Consider the following 12,158-nt stretch of genomic DNA (forward strand, 5'->3'; position numbering starts at 1 on the left):
TTGCGGAGAGTGACATGATAAGCATGTCGAGGTGAGGAGACTTAAAGCCGCAATGCTCCTCTGGGAAATATGCAAATTGTCTCCTAGCAATCCTAACAGTCAATGTCATCCTAAGTCATGTGACAAGGCTCGTTAAAGGGTCGACATTGACTGTTAGGATTGCTACTTCCAATAGGTGGCACTAGAGTTCTAGTCCTCGTCCTCTCTGAAGACACAATTTGCATATTTCCCAGAGGAGCATTGCGGCTTTAAGTCTCCTCACCTCGACATGCTTATCATGTCACTCTCCGCAAGAAGAAACAATACTTCTTGGATCCAGATGAAAAGTACATATTTTGAAACATAGAAACTTTACTGTGGAACTTCAAAGGCTTTATTTGAATATTGTGATCAGCTTTTTTAAATCTACAGTCATGGTTTCTGACGGCTATGAGATCTCACAGGTTCTCTTTCAGTTTAAATATAACAATATTTATTTCATATGATATTTTAAAGAACATTAAAAACAAGGAGTGTGCATCACATTAAAGCAGCAAACATGCAATGAGGCGGTGATCGGAAGTGCAGTAATGGCATAAAGCCTTATTCAGACATCCACAACACACGGTCTGGCTGCAAGTCTCCTGACTCAGAAGTGACAGACTTGTATACGCCTAGAAGGTTGTTAAGTTCCAGTCAGGAGATCCGCAGCCAGTCGGTGCCTTTTTGAACTTATTTCATAGACTTCTGAATGTGGCTTAATTATGGTATCAGAAGTAAAGTGCAGGGTAAAAAGTAAAATACAGCGGTAAGTTGGAGATATAACTAATCAAAATACCACTAAAAATAGAATAAATACAAACCCTGAGGTGTAATTTGCCATTCATTGTATGCCTTGTCAAGGGAGTATTACAGAAAGTCAGCATATTAGTTTGAATAGCCCATCATAAACCTATATCTAATTTCAGTAATATGAGCGCTCAAAAACTAATGGATAAAACATTTTACAAGAATTGTGGCGTGCTGTATTATTCTAATAAACCGATGTGAATATATGAATCATATATAACAATAAAGGTGGTGTAATTAAAAAATATACAGCTGTGCCTTCTCAATCTGTGGCTCTAATGCCTGGGATTTTTCAGAACTCTACTAGACTCTACCCGACATCAACTCAGAGATTTGTTCCAGCTTCATAATAGGGGCCATACGCCTAATTGGAAGAGAAGAACCAACTCCATAGCTCAGCTGCAGTTAGCACGGCATTAAGATCTATAGTATGTGATAGAGGAACACAAAACTTGTATTGGGAGATATTTAAAAACCTAGTCCTGTGCCGGGTGCATAGTTCACCTTTTGCAATGCAAAGGATGAAATGTGGAGTACACCCGTACTATTTTCACTATGATATCCAGAATATACTGCAGCAGAGATGCGACATAAGAACGTCCTGATAAGTTTCCTTTAACGTTTATTAAATGAGAATAGAAAATAGCCAAAATATAACTGACAGCAAATGCAAAACTATCAATATCTCTATAATTTTCCTAATATGTTGCTACCTGGTCAGTGAACAACTCCTGAAAAGACTGACAAGATGTCATTATGTCCTGCTGCTACACCCCTACACAACACCCTATTGGGTCTCATTCGGATGCCAAAAAATGGTCCAAGTGTCATCAGTTTTCTAACCCATATTTAATCACTGGTGTCAGTTTTTACTAACAGTTTTTCATCAGTGATTTTCACATATCAAGAAATAAATCAATTACAACACTTCATTAATTCTTTGCAGTGTTAATCACAGTCTGCAGACTGATGCCTCCACATGTTGTCCGTGACTTTTACAGCCTTGAAGACTTGTGAAGGTAATTTTGATCCATCACTCAGATAATAAATGGACATGTTGTCTAGATTTTTTGCAGGACCTTTCAGTCCGCATGTAGACAGACACGTAAAAAGTTGCATAGTCTATAATGAGCACGTGTTCTATCTGTGAAAACCACAGATAGAACAAATACCTGAGAAACATCTGAATGAAGTCTAACACCTCCTAACACACATGACACTTGATTTAAAGGGGAATACACAACTCTTTGTGCTATAGATGTATTGGCAGTGTAGTATATGTTTGTTTATACCCAAAGCCTTAAGGTCTTACTTTGACATGAAGAAATACCAATTATAGAATAATTTGTCAATATGCAAACCTGCACAGGTGTATGGCCATATATTAGCACAGATGGATCAGGCAATGGAGGGTAGAGTAATGTTTTAAAGTAATATATAGTTCAGGAATTGATCGTGTGATGGGACAATAATACTGTCACAGCTTCAACATTGACTGTGGTGGAGGAATTCTGTGAGTGACAGCTCAGCTGTCCTATGGGATCTGGAGTTTGCTGGACTGTTGGTTTTGTGAGTGACAGTCCAGTCATCCAACCTGATCCTGGAGCATGCTGGGTTGTCAGCATTTTGATTGACAGCCCCACTACTCAGCCTGGTTTAGTCTGCGGGCATTTCCCCAGGTACATCCCATCCTTAATCAATTGCAAAGTATTTAGCTGGCTAGATGTTTGTAGTGAGTATCAGTTGTAGCTTTGCTTAGGTTAGGTGTGTTTGCTAAGCCCTGTGTCTCTTTGCTAGGGTTTGTCATGACTATTCTTGATGCTCTCTAACTTCAGGTATCTGACCCCAGACTAGGACTCCCACTATTCATTTGTTTTGCTCCCTTGTCTTGATGCATCCGTCTGGCTTTTGACCCCCGACTGTTACCTAACCAAGGATTTGTCTTACTCCTTTGTACTATGAGCCCTCATATTATCTGACCTCGGACCTCTTGACTATCCTGTCTAACAGTTTATCTATGAGTAGTGACTCAGCGTCACATTACAACTGACCCTACATTTTGCTTTTCTCACTAGCATGGATCCCATTCACATGTCATCATGTGTCATACCTGTCTGGCTGAATGCATGGCTGAAAATTTGGCTGAAAAACACCAGAGTCTTGAATCTTCATGGTCCCATTTGCAAGGTCAAGTGGCTAGACTTATGAAAACTCCCCATAGCCCTTCTCTTCCAGCAGAGACTGCAATGTCTTCCCATAAGATGTTAAATTGGTCTTCCCCGAACCAGTATTGGCCCTCCCTGATAAGCTTTTAGTGGGAGAAAAAACAGTTTAGGGTGTTCAAGAAGAGTTGTAGGCTATTCTTTACCCTTTGACCCTGTTCTTCAGCAGGGGAGAGTAGTCATGTCAGTATTGTAAGCGGAACCTTGGGCATTTTCTTTGTCCCCACCAGCCCCAGCATGATCTTCAGTTGACACCTTTTTTGATGCCTTAGGGGTTATCTATGATGAACACGACAGAATCCAGGTAGCTGAGGCTAGGATCATGAATCTGACACGGGAGAGGTCTGTCTGAATCCATGATGAAAGCTCTAATTCTGCATGATCCCCCTTGTTCTATGGCGGATGCCATAACCCAGGATGTACAGATGTATTGCAAAATTTGCAAGAGGCATAGTGGGCAGTGGTATGCCTTGTTTACCTCCCTGCATCATTCCCGTTTACACGTGGTAAAGCCAATGGAGGTTGGAGCTGCCAGTTTTCATGCCGTTTAGAAGAAACTAAGACAGGAGCTTGGACTCTGTTTCTACTGTGGTCTCAGATGACATTTTTTTAAGCTGTCAGGTAAATGTTACCAAGTAGGTCACTCAGACTTCAAGGTATCCTTTTTCTCCTCAGATAAAGTATTGCTCAAAATGGTTTTGTATTTCAAGAAACATGTATTGCCTGCATTAGCTTTCATTGACTGCAAGTCTGCAGTTAAGTTTATGGATTCCTAACTGGTTCAGAAATTAGGATTAGGGGCAGTTAGTCTGGAAAAACCCATTCAAATTTTTGAGATTGACACCTGTGTGGGGAAGGGCCTGGGCCGTAGTCGTGGCTGAGACTATCTGTTTACGCATGTCCTGGCCTCCCGCCACACATAAACAATGTCCCTTTTCTTGCATACCTTCTGCTTCACCCTCTGCACCGTCAGGGTCCCATCGGGGCTGCTGAAGTTCTGCTGCTGGCAGTGTTTCACACAAAGAGACAGAGTCCAAATCAAACTTTAAACATAGAACTTTACTTGGTTTCAATCACAGCACATCCACATGTAAGGATTCCAGACTTTCCTGGCGCCTGTTCGCCTTGATCCAAGATGGAATCTTGGATCTCGCCATGTCATGGAACTTCCTGTATGTCCTGATTATTTAAGTCCGGGTCATGTGTTCTCCTGTGCATGAGTATTTTGTGCTGCTGGCTCCTGAACTTCTGCCTGTTTGCTGGAGAACTCCCTGCTTCTACTGCTCACTACTCGGTGGTCTGCCTTTCCCAATTCAGCTACCTCTCGCCTCTGGAACTGCTGCGACTGGCTGCACACCAGTGAAAGGATCTTCTTTGTTTGCAAAACTTTTCACAGTGTTGTGCCTCTTTGCACAACCACACCAGGTGAGCAAGATTCAAGTTGTGCTTGTCTCATCAAGAAAGATTTACTCATCTGCTATGCTTAGATAGCACTCTCCCTCTTTTTCCCTCGTCCTCTCTTTCCCAGGACTGCATTCACACAACGCAATATCTGCAAATTATTGGACTGTTACTAACAAGTTCTGTGCACATGTGTGATCACGTTTTGCTGGACTTCCTCATTTAAGTACTGTGTGCATTCGCACTAATAACCTTATCGGACTTGCTTGTTTAAATATCTGTTCGCCTCTCAGTTTGCTGTGATATACTATATTGTGCTGAGGACCTCGTCACTATAGCAGGAATATCTGTATTATGTTTTGTTTGCTATTATTTACTATATAGAGCTGATGACCTCGTTACAATTGCAGAAATATCTGTATTCTGTTTACATTTCTGTTTTGAGTAAATACATTCTTTTGCTGCAACTTTGCGCTTGGACTGGCTTTATCCCATGCTATCAGATTCTGTAGTACCCATATAATTATTACACCAGTTACAGCATCAACACAGAGTTTGGCACTGTTCACATCCTTTACTTTCCCTGTGATCTTTTTGATGTCCCTCAGTGCTTTCCGGGGTCGTACCACATCTGGCGGTCACGCAACGTCCTCCCTGTCCAGACTCACTACACTTGGGGGTTCCCTCATCCGTTTAGCACCGGATCTAAGGGTATCAACCCATGCACCGATCTGCCACATTATGAACGACCTGTGTCCCCATACTGCTTATGACCTTTTCTCTCACTTCTGCTCCACACTGCTGTCACACAGCTGCTTCAGCTGAACTTCTGTCCCACTGACATTGGACGGCTGGCCCTTTCCTTAAACGTTGCAAAGCTGCTGTGCTGTCCCAGGCTTTAGAGCCCTTTGGGACTGTCTGAGCACTCAGGCCTTCCTGAGCTCTTCAGCTCCCTGGCTTCACTGACTAAAATGAGGAAATTATCCTGGCTAACCCACTGCAGACTCCTCCTATCAGATAGCTATATACACTATGAGACTTATGTGTCCCCATCTAGTGGACTAACTTAAATACTGCACTTTCCCTACAACATACATATTTACACATAACACTATACGGTAGCAGCACTAGATCCAGAATATTAAATATAACCATAAATACACGGTTTAACAAAATTACAGGGTGGTAATTTACTTATAATTAACTGGGACGTGCTTAAAGGGGTGGAGGCATACACCAGTCTCTGTCACTCCTTACACCTTTACTTCAGAACTGTGTCAAATTTGTAACGGTGGAATTCTTGCCTCAATAGGAGCACTTCACTCAGAATCCATTTTCTGGTTTCTCTTGGTTAAGCTACCTAAGGCCTCTTTCACACGTCAGTGTCTCCGGTACGTGTAGTGACAGTTTTCTCACGTACCGGAGACACTGACACACGTAGACCCATTAGGATCTATGTGTTTCTGCACAATATGCGCATATTCCTCACTGTAATGAGCGGGACCATGTGACCGCTCACACAGGACCTGCTGCAGCTGCTGAGAGGAGACATTGCAGGAGCTGGGTATTTCCCGGCACGCAAGCGGGGGGGCACACAGGGGATGGGAGGCGGGAGGGGACGCACAAACTTTATTTTTAAGGAAAAATAAATTAAAAAAACATTGATTTTTCATTCCTTCTCTCCAGCGAACGCTGCTGGGGAGAAGGGATGAATTCCGGCTTCAGCACCGCACGCAGGGGACAGCGCTTAACTGTAGCGCTGTCTCTTGCACGGTCCGTGTGGTCCTCAGTCGGCACATGGGCGGCACACGGCTGCCGCCCGTGTGCCACACTGATGTGCTACGTGAGCACACGGACACGGATAATTTCGGTACCGATTTCTCCGGTACCGGAATTATCTGGACGTGTGAAAGAGGCCTAAAGGGGTGGCATTGGGGTTTCTCATTCACAATCCTGTTATTGATTGGTGTCAGAAGAAAATTGTTAAGTGTCATAAGAAATTTCTAAGCGCTGTACAATTATGCTTTGCAAGTCTGGAGGGTCTGCTAGGGTACTTGAAAGACTTCAATGATGTGTTTTTGGAAACAGAGGCAGAAACATTACCTTCCAATCGTCCTTATAACTGTGCTGTTGATCTTTACCCTGGTGCCATATTACCTAAAGCTCGCCTATATAACTTATCTAGGCCTGAACATACCGCCATGAAAAATTATGTGAACGAAAGTTTACAGAAGGGTCATATCCATCCTTCATTCTCCCTTGTGGCTCCTGGATTCTTCTTTGCTAAAAAGCAAGATGGTGGTCTCCATCTTTGCTTAGACTTCCGAGAGCTTAGAGAGGCTTACAATTTAATACGCATCCAGAGGATAGGGAATGAATGGAAAACATAGTTTTTAACGTCATACATTCTTTTAAAAAATCTCGTCATGCTTTTGGAGTTAACCAATGCACTTGGATGTTGGGTTTAAAATCGATCCTGGGAAGGTGTAAGCCATAATAGATTGGGTCCTACCTAGTGACCTAAACACGTGGGAAAGTTTTCTAGTACTAGCCAACTATTATAGAAAACTCATTAAGGAGTTTTCTCAGATTGTTTAACCTCTTACTTTGCTGGCGTTGCGTCCTATCTAGAGGTTCTATATTTCACATTTTTTGGGACTGTGCACTGATTAAACCGTTCTGGGTGATAGTCCAACTCCTCATTAAGCAAATTTTGGAGTAGATCTCCCATTAAATCCTCAGCACTTTCTATTAAATATTTTTTCCTGAATTCATATCCAAGAGATCCATTAGATTACTTTTACATACAGTATGTTAACAGCAGCACGCTGTTTGACTGCCTACCATTAGAAGCAAACTTCTCCAACTTCACAACTAAATATATATTCTCGCATCAAGGATATCAGGAAATTTGAATACCGGGTAGCCCTTAATGACAATACTGTAGATAGATTTAACCTTGTTTGATCTCCTTGGGATTCCTTTTGGTCCATGTTAAATATATGACCTCTATGAGATGGATATACTGTAACTAGGTCATTACATTACACATCATTTCCCCCTTTTCTTTTCTGAGTTTGTGTTTGTTTGTAAAATTTTACTCTTTATCTACCTGAAAATGTTAAACTATTACTGTTATTACTGCTATTATTGGGACCATAAGACGGATCCCCATCTTATAATAATCATTTTTCTGCTATTTTCCACCCCAAATTTTGGGCTGCGTCTTATAGTCCGAAAAATTGGTTGTTAAGCTATAAATGATAGTAAAAAAATTAAAATGCCTAATTATTTTTTTCTTTTCCTGTAAAATTTGAAACATTTCAATAAAAATTACAATTAAAAAAAAAAACTCTTACTGACCTCACATGTCATGGTCGAATCTCAAAGTTTGGTCACCAGATGCTATTAGGGCTTTTGAAAAATTGAAAAAGTATTTTTTGTCTTCTCCTGTTCTAATCCAATCTAATCTTCAGAGACCATTCACTGTGGAGGTGGATGCTTCAGAGGTCAAGGTAGGGAAAATGGCTAGCGAGATCTCAATCTACGCACGCGTGGCCTCCGGTGGCCATTTTCCTGAAGCCTCCGGCGGCTCATGGCTTCAGGAAGATGGCTGCAGGGAAACCGGTGATGCACTCTGCTCACCGTGGACACTGGGCCACGGCACCACCACATTTCTGCTGTCGGTATTCTGAAGAAGGGACCCTGCTCAGGTGCACTCCACACCTCCCACCACCACAAATCACCACACCTCTCCCGCTGCCAGCATCCTGAGGAAGGGACCCTGCTCCAGCTCTGCCTCACCGCCGACACCAGATCCGCAGCATCACACCCTGGGACTGCAGCATTGCCCCACTTCTGCCGGCTTCCTGAGGAAGGGACACTGCCTTCTGTGACCCCGATGTACCACCGCCAGCTCTCAGGTAAGATACCTTAAATTGGGACCATAAGACGGATCCCCATCTTATAATAATCATTTTTCTGCTATTTTCCACCCCAAAATTTGGGCTGCGTCTTAAAGTCCGAAAAATACGGTACACTGTTTAATATTAAGGTGAGGTGCTTCTATTCAGTGCAGGAGTAGGAGGAGTCAGATGTTGCGGTCTGTTGGCTCCTTTCTGTCACGGTAAACCCATAACAGTAACCCCCTTCTACGAGGGACCTTTAGAACTTCAGAATCAGGTTTATCAGAGTGTGCCATTTGAAAAGACTGGATCAGCATGGCCGCATGGACTTCAGATGCTGGTACCCACATACTCTCTTCAGGACCGTATCCTTTCCAGTGTACCAGATAACGAAGTGACAGACGAACTAAGCGAGAATCAACGATCTTCGCTATCGGAAGCTCTAAATTTCCATCCACAATGACAGAGGATGGCAGTAGTAGCGATGGCACAGAGGACACAACATATTTGTTGAGAAGAGATCAATGAAAAACATTATGGATCCTAAAGGTGGGCGGCAAAGCAAGGAGAAATGCTACTGGATTGACGATGGCCATAGTCTTTTAAGGACCGATGAAGCTGGAAACGAATTTCCAAGAGGAAACCTTCAACTTCATGTTCCTTAAGGACAACCACACCAATTCATCAACACACAGGTCCGGATCCACCAAACATCTCTGATCTGCCACACTCATATTTGAACCCCATATTCTCAAATTATCAATAACACCTTGTGATACAGATGTAATTCATGATGAAAACCATCCTTCCTCATGTATTTCAGAAGATTAAAATAGCTGAACTAAAGCTGAAACCTGTGCACCTCGAAAAATGTCGACTTACCAGTAGACTCATGGCAACGATTATTTACTGCAAATTCAGCTAGAGGTAAGTAGGTAACCCATTCCTCCTGATTCTCAGACACAAAGCACCTAAGATAAGTCTCAAGATTCTGGTTAACCCATTCAGTTTGCCCATTAGACTTTGGGTGAAATGCTGAAGAGAGTGACAGATGAATCTCCAAACGAGTGAAAAACGCTCTGCAAAATTTGGAAATAAACTGCACCCACCTGTCAGAAACAATATCGGTAGGGATCCCATGGAATTTTAAAATCTCTCTGATGACAATTTGTACCAACGTCTTGGTGTTAGGAAAAGCTGGTAGTGCAATAAAATAGGACATTTTACTGAATCTATCCACCACCACCAAAATGACAGTATTGCCTGCCGAAATGGGTAGATCCATTGATAAAATTAACCTATAAATGAGTCCAAGGTCTACTGAGAATCACCAATGGTTGGAGAGACCCTGATGGATGAGAAAGAGAAGATTTAGACACTGCAAGCTGCTACATAGTCCCCGGACATCCTGATGTACCCCTTACCACCGAAATCAAAGAGTAAGAAGATCAATGGTGGCTTTAATACCAGGATGTCCAGCCAAAACCGAATCATGATGTTCACTAAGAACTCTCAGATGAAGATTCACAGACACCAACAATTTACCTATCGGACAAGCAGCAGGGGCATCCCCCTGAGTGTCAACAACCTCTTTTTCAAGATCAGAACATATAGACACAATAGCCACCCATTTTTGTAGTATAGGAACTGGTTCACATTTATTTAAATCACCAGGAAAACAATGAAGAACAATGGCCATCTTGTCTGTCGAGATGTTAGACATTTTTCAGAATCTAAATATACGAGATTCTTATGATACGTGATTACCATAACCAGAAGAACTCCCTCCTCCAGAAAATTACACCACTCTTCAAAGGCCCACTTGATTGCAAATGTCATAATTTGTCTCTGCAGATGACAGTTTTTTAGACAAGTATGCACATGGATCCCATTTACCAGGAAACGCACCCTGTGACAATATGGCCCCATCCCCACCACAGATGCGACAACTTTGACTGTAAAAGGATGAGTGATGTTAGGCTGTATGAGAATCAACACAGATGCAAAACACTCATTCAAGGTATCGAATGTCTCCCTGGCCAGACTGGAGACTGGACCACTTAGAAAAGTCTGTCCCTTCCTGGTCATACCCATCTGGGGTTTGGCCAGTACCAAAATATTTTTGAATCCTCAATTCAATACTGCTAGGACTTTCGCCAGATCCATGCAAAAACCGGTGGACGATAAAACATATCCTAGAAAAGGGATCTCCTCAACCAATAACAGACATTTCTCTGGTTTGATTAATCCCGCAAACAACTAGTCCCTACACAGGTCTGTCACTGGAAATATAGGGAGTTTTCCACCTTACTCGTAGAACAAAAGTTCTGAAAAAGCAACATGGCTCCCTGCCCCTCAAAATCCAGTGAAATCTGTGCTTCCACAACCAAAAGCCCTGCTCCTTCTGAGTCCCAGAGTGTTCCACAACCACAGTAAGTGCCATATGCTTAGCATTACTGTAGCGGGCAGAACAGACGTAACAATTTATGGCTTGTGTGTTATATTTCCACATCCCAATGTTATAAAATTCTGTGAGACATATGGTGGGTCAATATACTCACTGTAGACCTAGATGAATCCACTAAGCAGTGAAGTTTCCAATATGGGGTCACTTGTGGGAGTTTCTATTTTTGGGGGGCACCTTAGGGGCTCGGCAAATGCAACATGATGCCCAAATTTACATTCCCAAAATTAAATAGCGATTTTCTGAGTTTTGTGATGTGCCCAAACATTAGTTTTTGACGACATATGGGTATCACTTTGTTTGGAAAAAAACATAATATTTCATTATAACTAGAGATGAGAGAATACATTCAGCACTATCCGTTACTCGCAGGAATAGTATGGTATTTGGGCTATTCCTTACTTGGCAAATAATTTGATTTTCGCTGTGATATATTCCAGTGACCTGCCCAGCATGTTTGGCGATTTATTTGCAGCCAATGAACATGCTGGGCTTGCTTGCCAATCACAGAAATGCTATCGCCATCTTTGGTGTGGTATTACTGTGATTTGCAGGCCTTACAGCATCAAAGTGGTTAATTAAGCCCTTCCAGCGCCATCTTGCGCACATTACATGCAGAAACAGTGTAGTGAGTGGGTACTGTTAGCATTTGGAGAGCGAAAGCAGCGTATATGGAGAGTTTCTGATTCCAAAAGCTCTTTTATGAGCTGAGAGTGAAGATTAGTTCTCTGTTAGGTTGAGATAGTGTAGGGAGATATTTAATACAAGGGAGAGGAAAAGGCTGGCAGGGTGTTATCATTGCAAGTACATGCTGCAGATCTGCTAGGTTACATTGTGTATAGTGTAGGAACAGATTGTGAGAGTTGGGAGAGAGAGGCAGGGTTTCAAATCCAGTACCATTGTTACAACTGTTACAAAACAGCTCTTTTTAGAGCAAAATAATATTCCGCAATACCAGTATATACTAAACCAATTTTTTTAGCTAAATAATGTTCCTGAATACCAGCATATACTAAATCTAAATTTTTTAGGGCTAATTGCTAAATAATATTCCTTGCTTATTGCTGAAATAGCATATATTTATCTAGCAGTTGTGCGACTGGCGCAAAGCCTGCTGAGATACGCAAACCTCCCTGTTTAACAGTAATTTTCCTGAGTCTGCTGTTGGCATGTGTAAAAAAGGCCATATACATTTTTTACTGTGCTATTGGTGAAATAAATAGCGTATATTTATCTAGCATTTGTGCGACTGGCGCAAAACCTGCTGAGATACGCAAACGTTACTATTTATCCACTGGTAAATTTTCACTAATTTCCACTAATTCTCCTGAGTCTGCT

The 12,158-nt window shown here is 42.1% G+C and overlaps 1 long non-coding RNA gene across 1 annotated transcript in view; it reads right to left on the reverse strand.

Moving 5' to 3' along the window:
- The window catches only part of LOC138665463 (uncharacterized), a 152,842-nt gene that overhangs the window by 32,519 nt on the left and 108,165 nt on the right, over positions 1–12,158 (reverse strand). The gene's annotated exons all lie outside the window — the stretch shown is intronic.

The sequence above is a fragment of the Ranitomeya imitator genome, chromosome 2 (genome assembly GCF_032444005.1).
Source record: "Ranitomeya imitator isolate aRanImi1 chromosome 2, aRanImi1.pri, whole genome shotgun sequence".
In the NCBI taxonomy this organism is placed as follows: domain Eukaryota; kingdom Metazoa; phylum Chordata; class Amphibia; order Anura; family Dendrobatidae; genus Ranitomeya; species Ranitomeya imitator.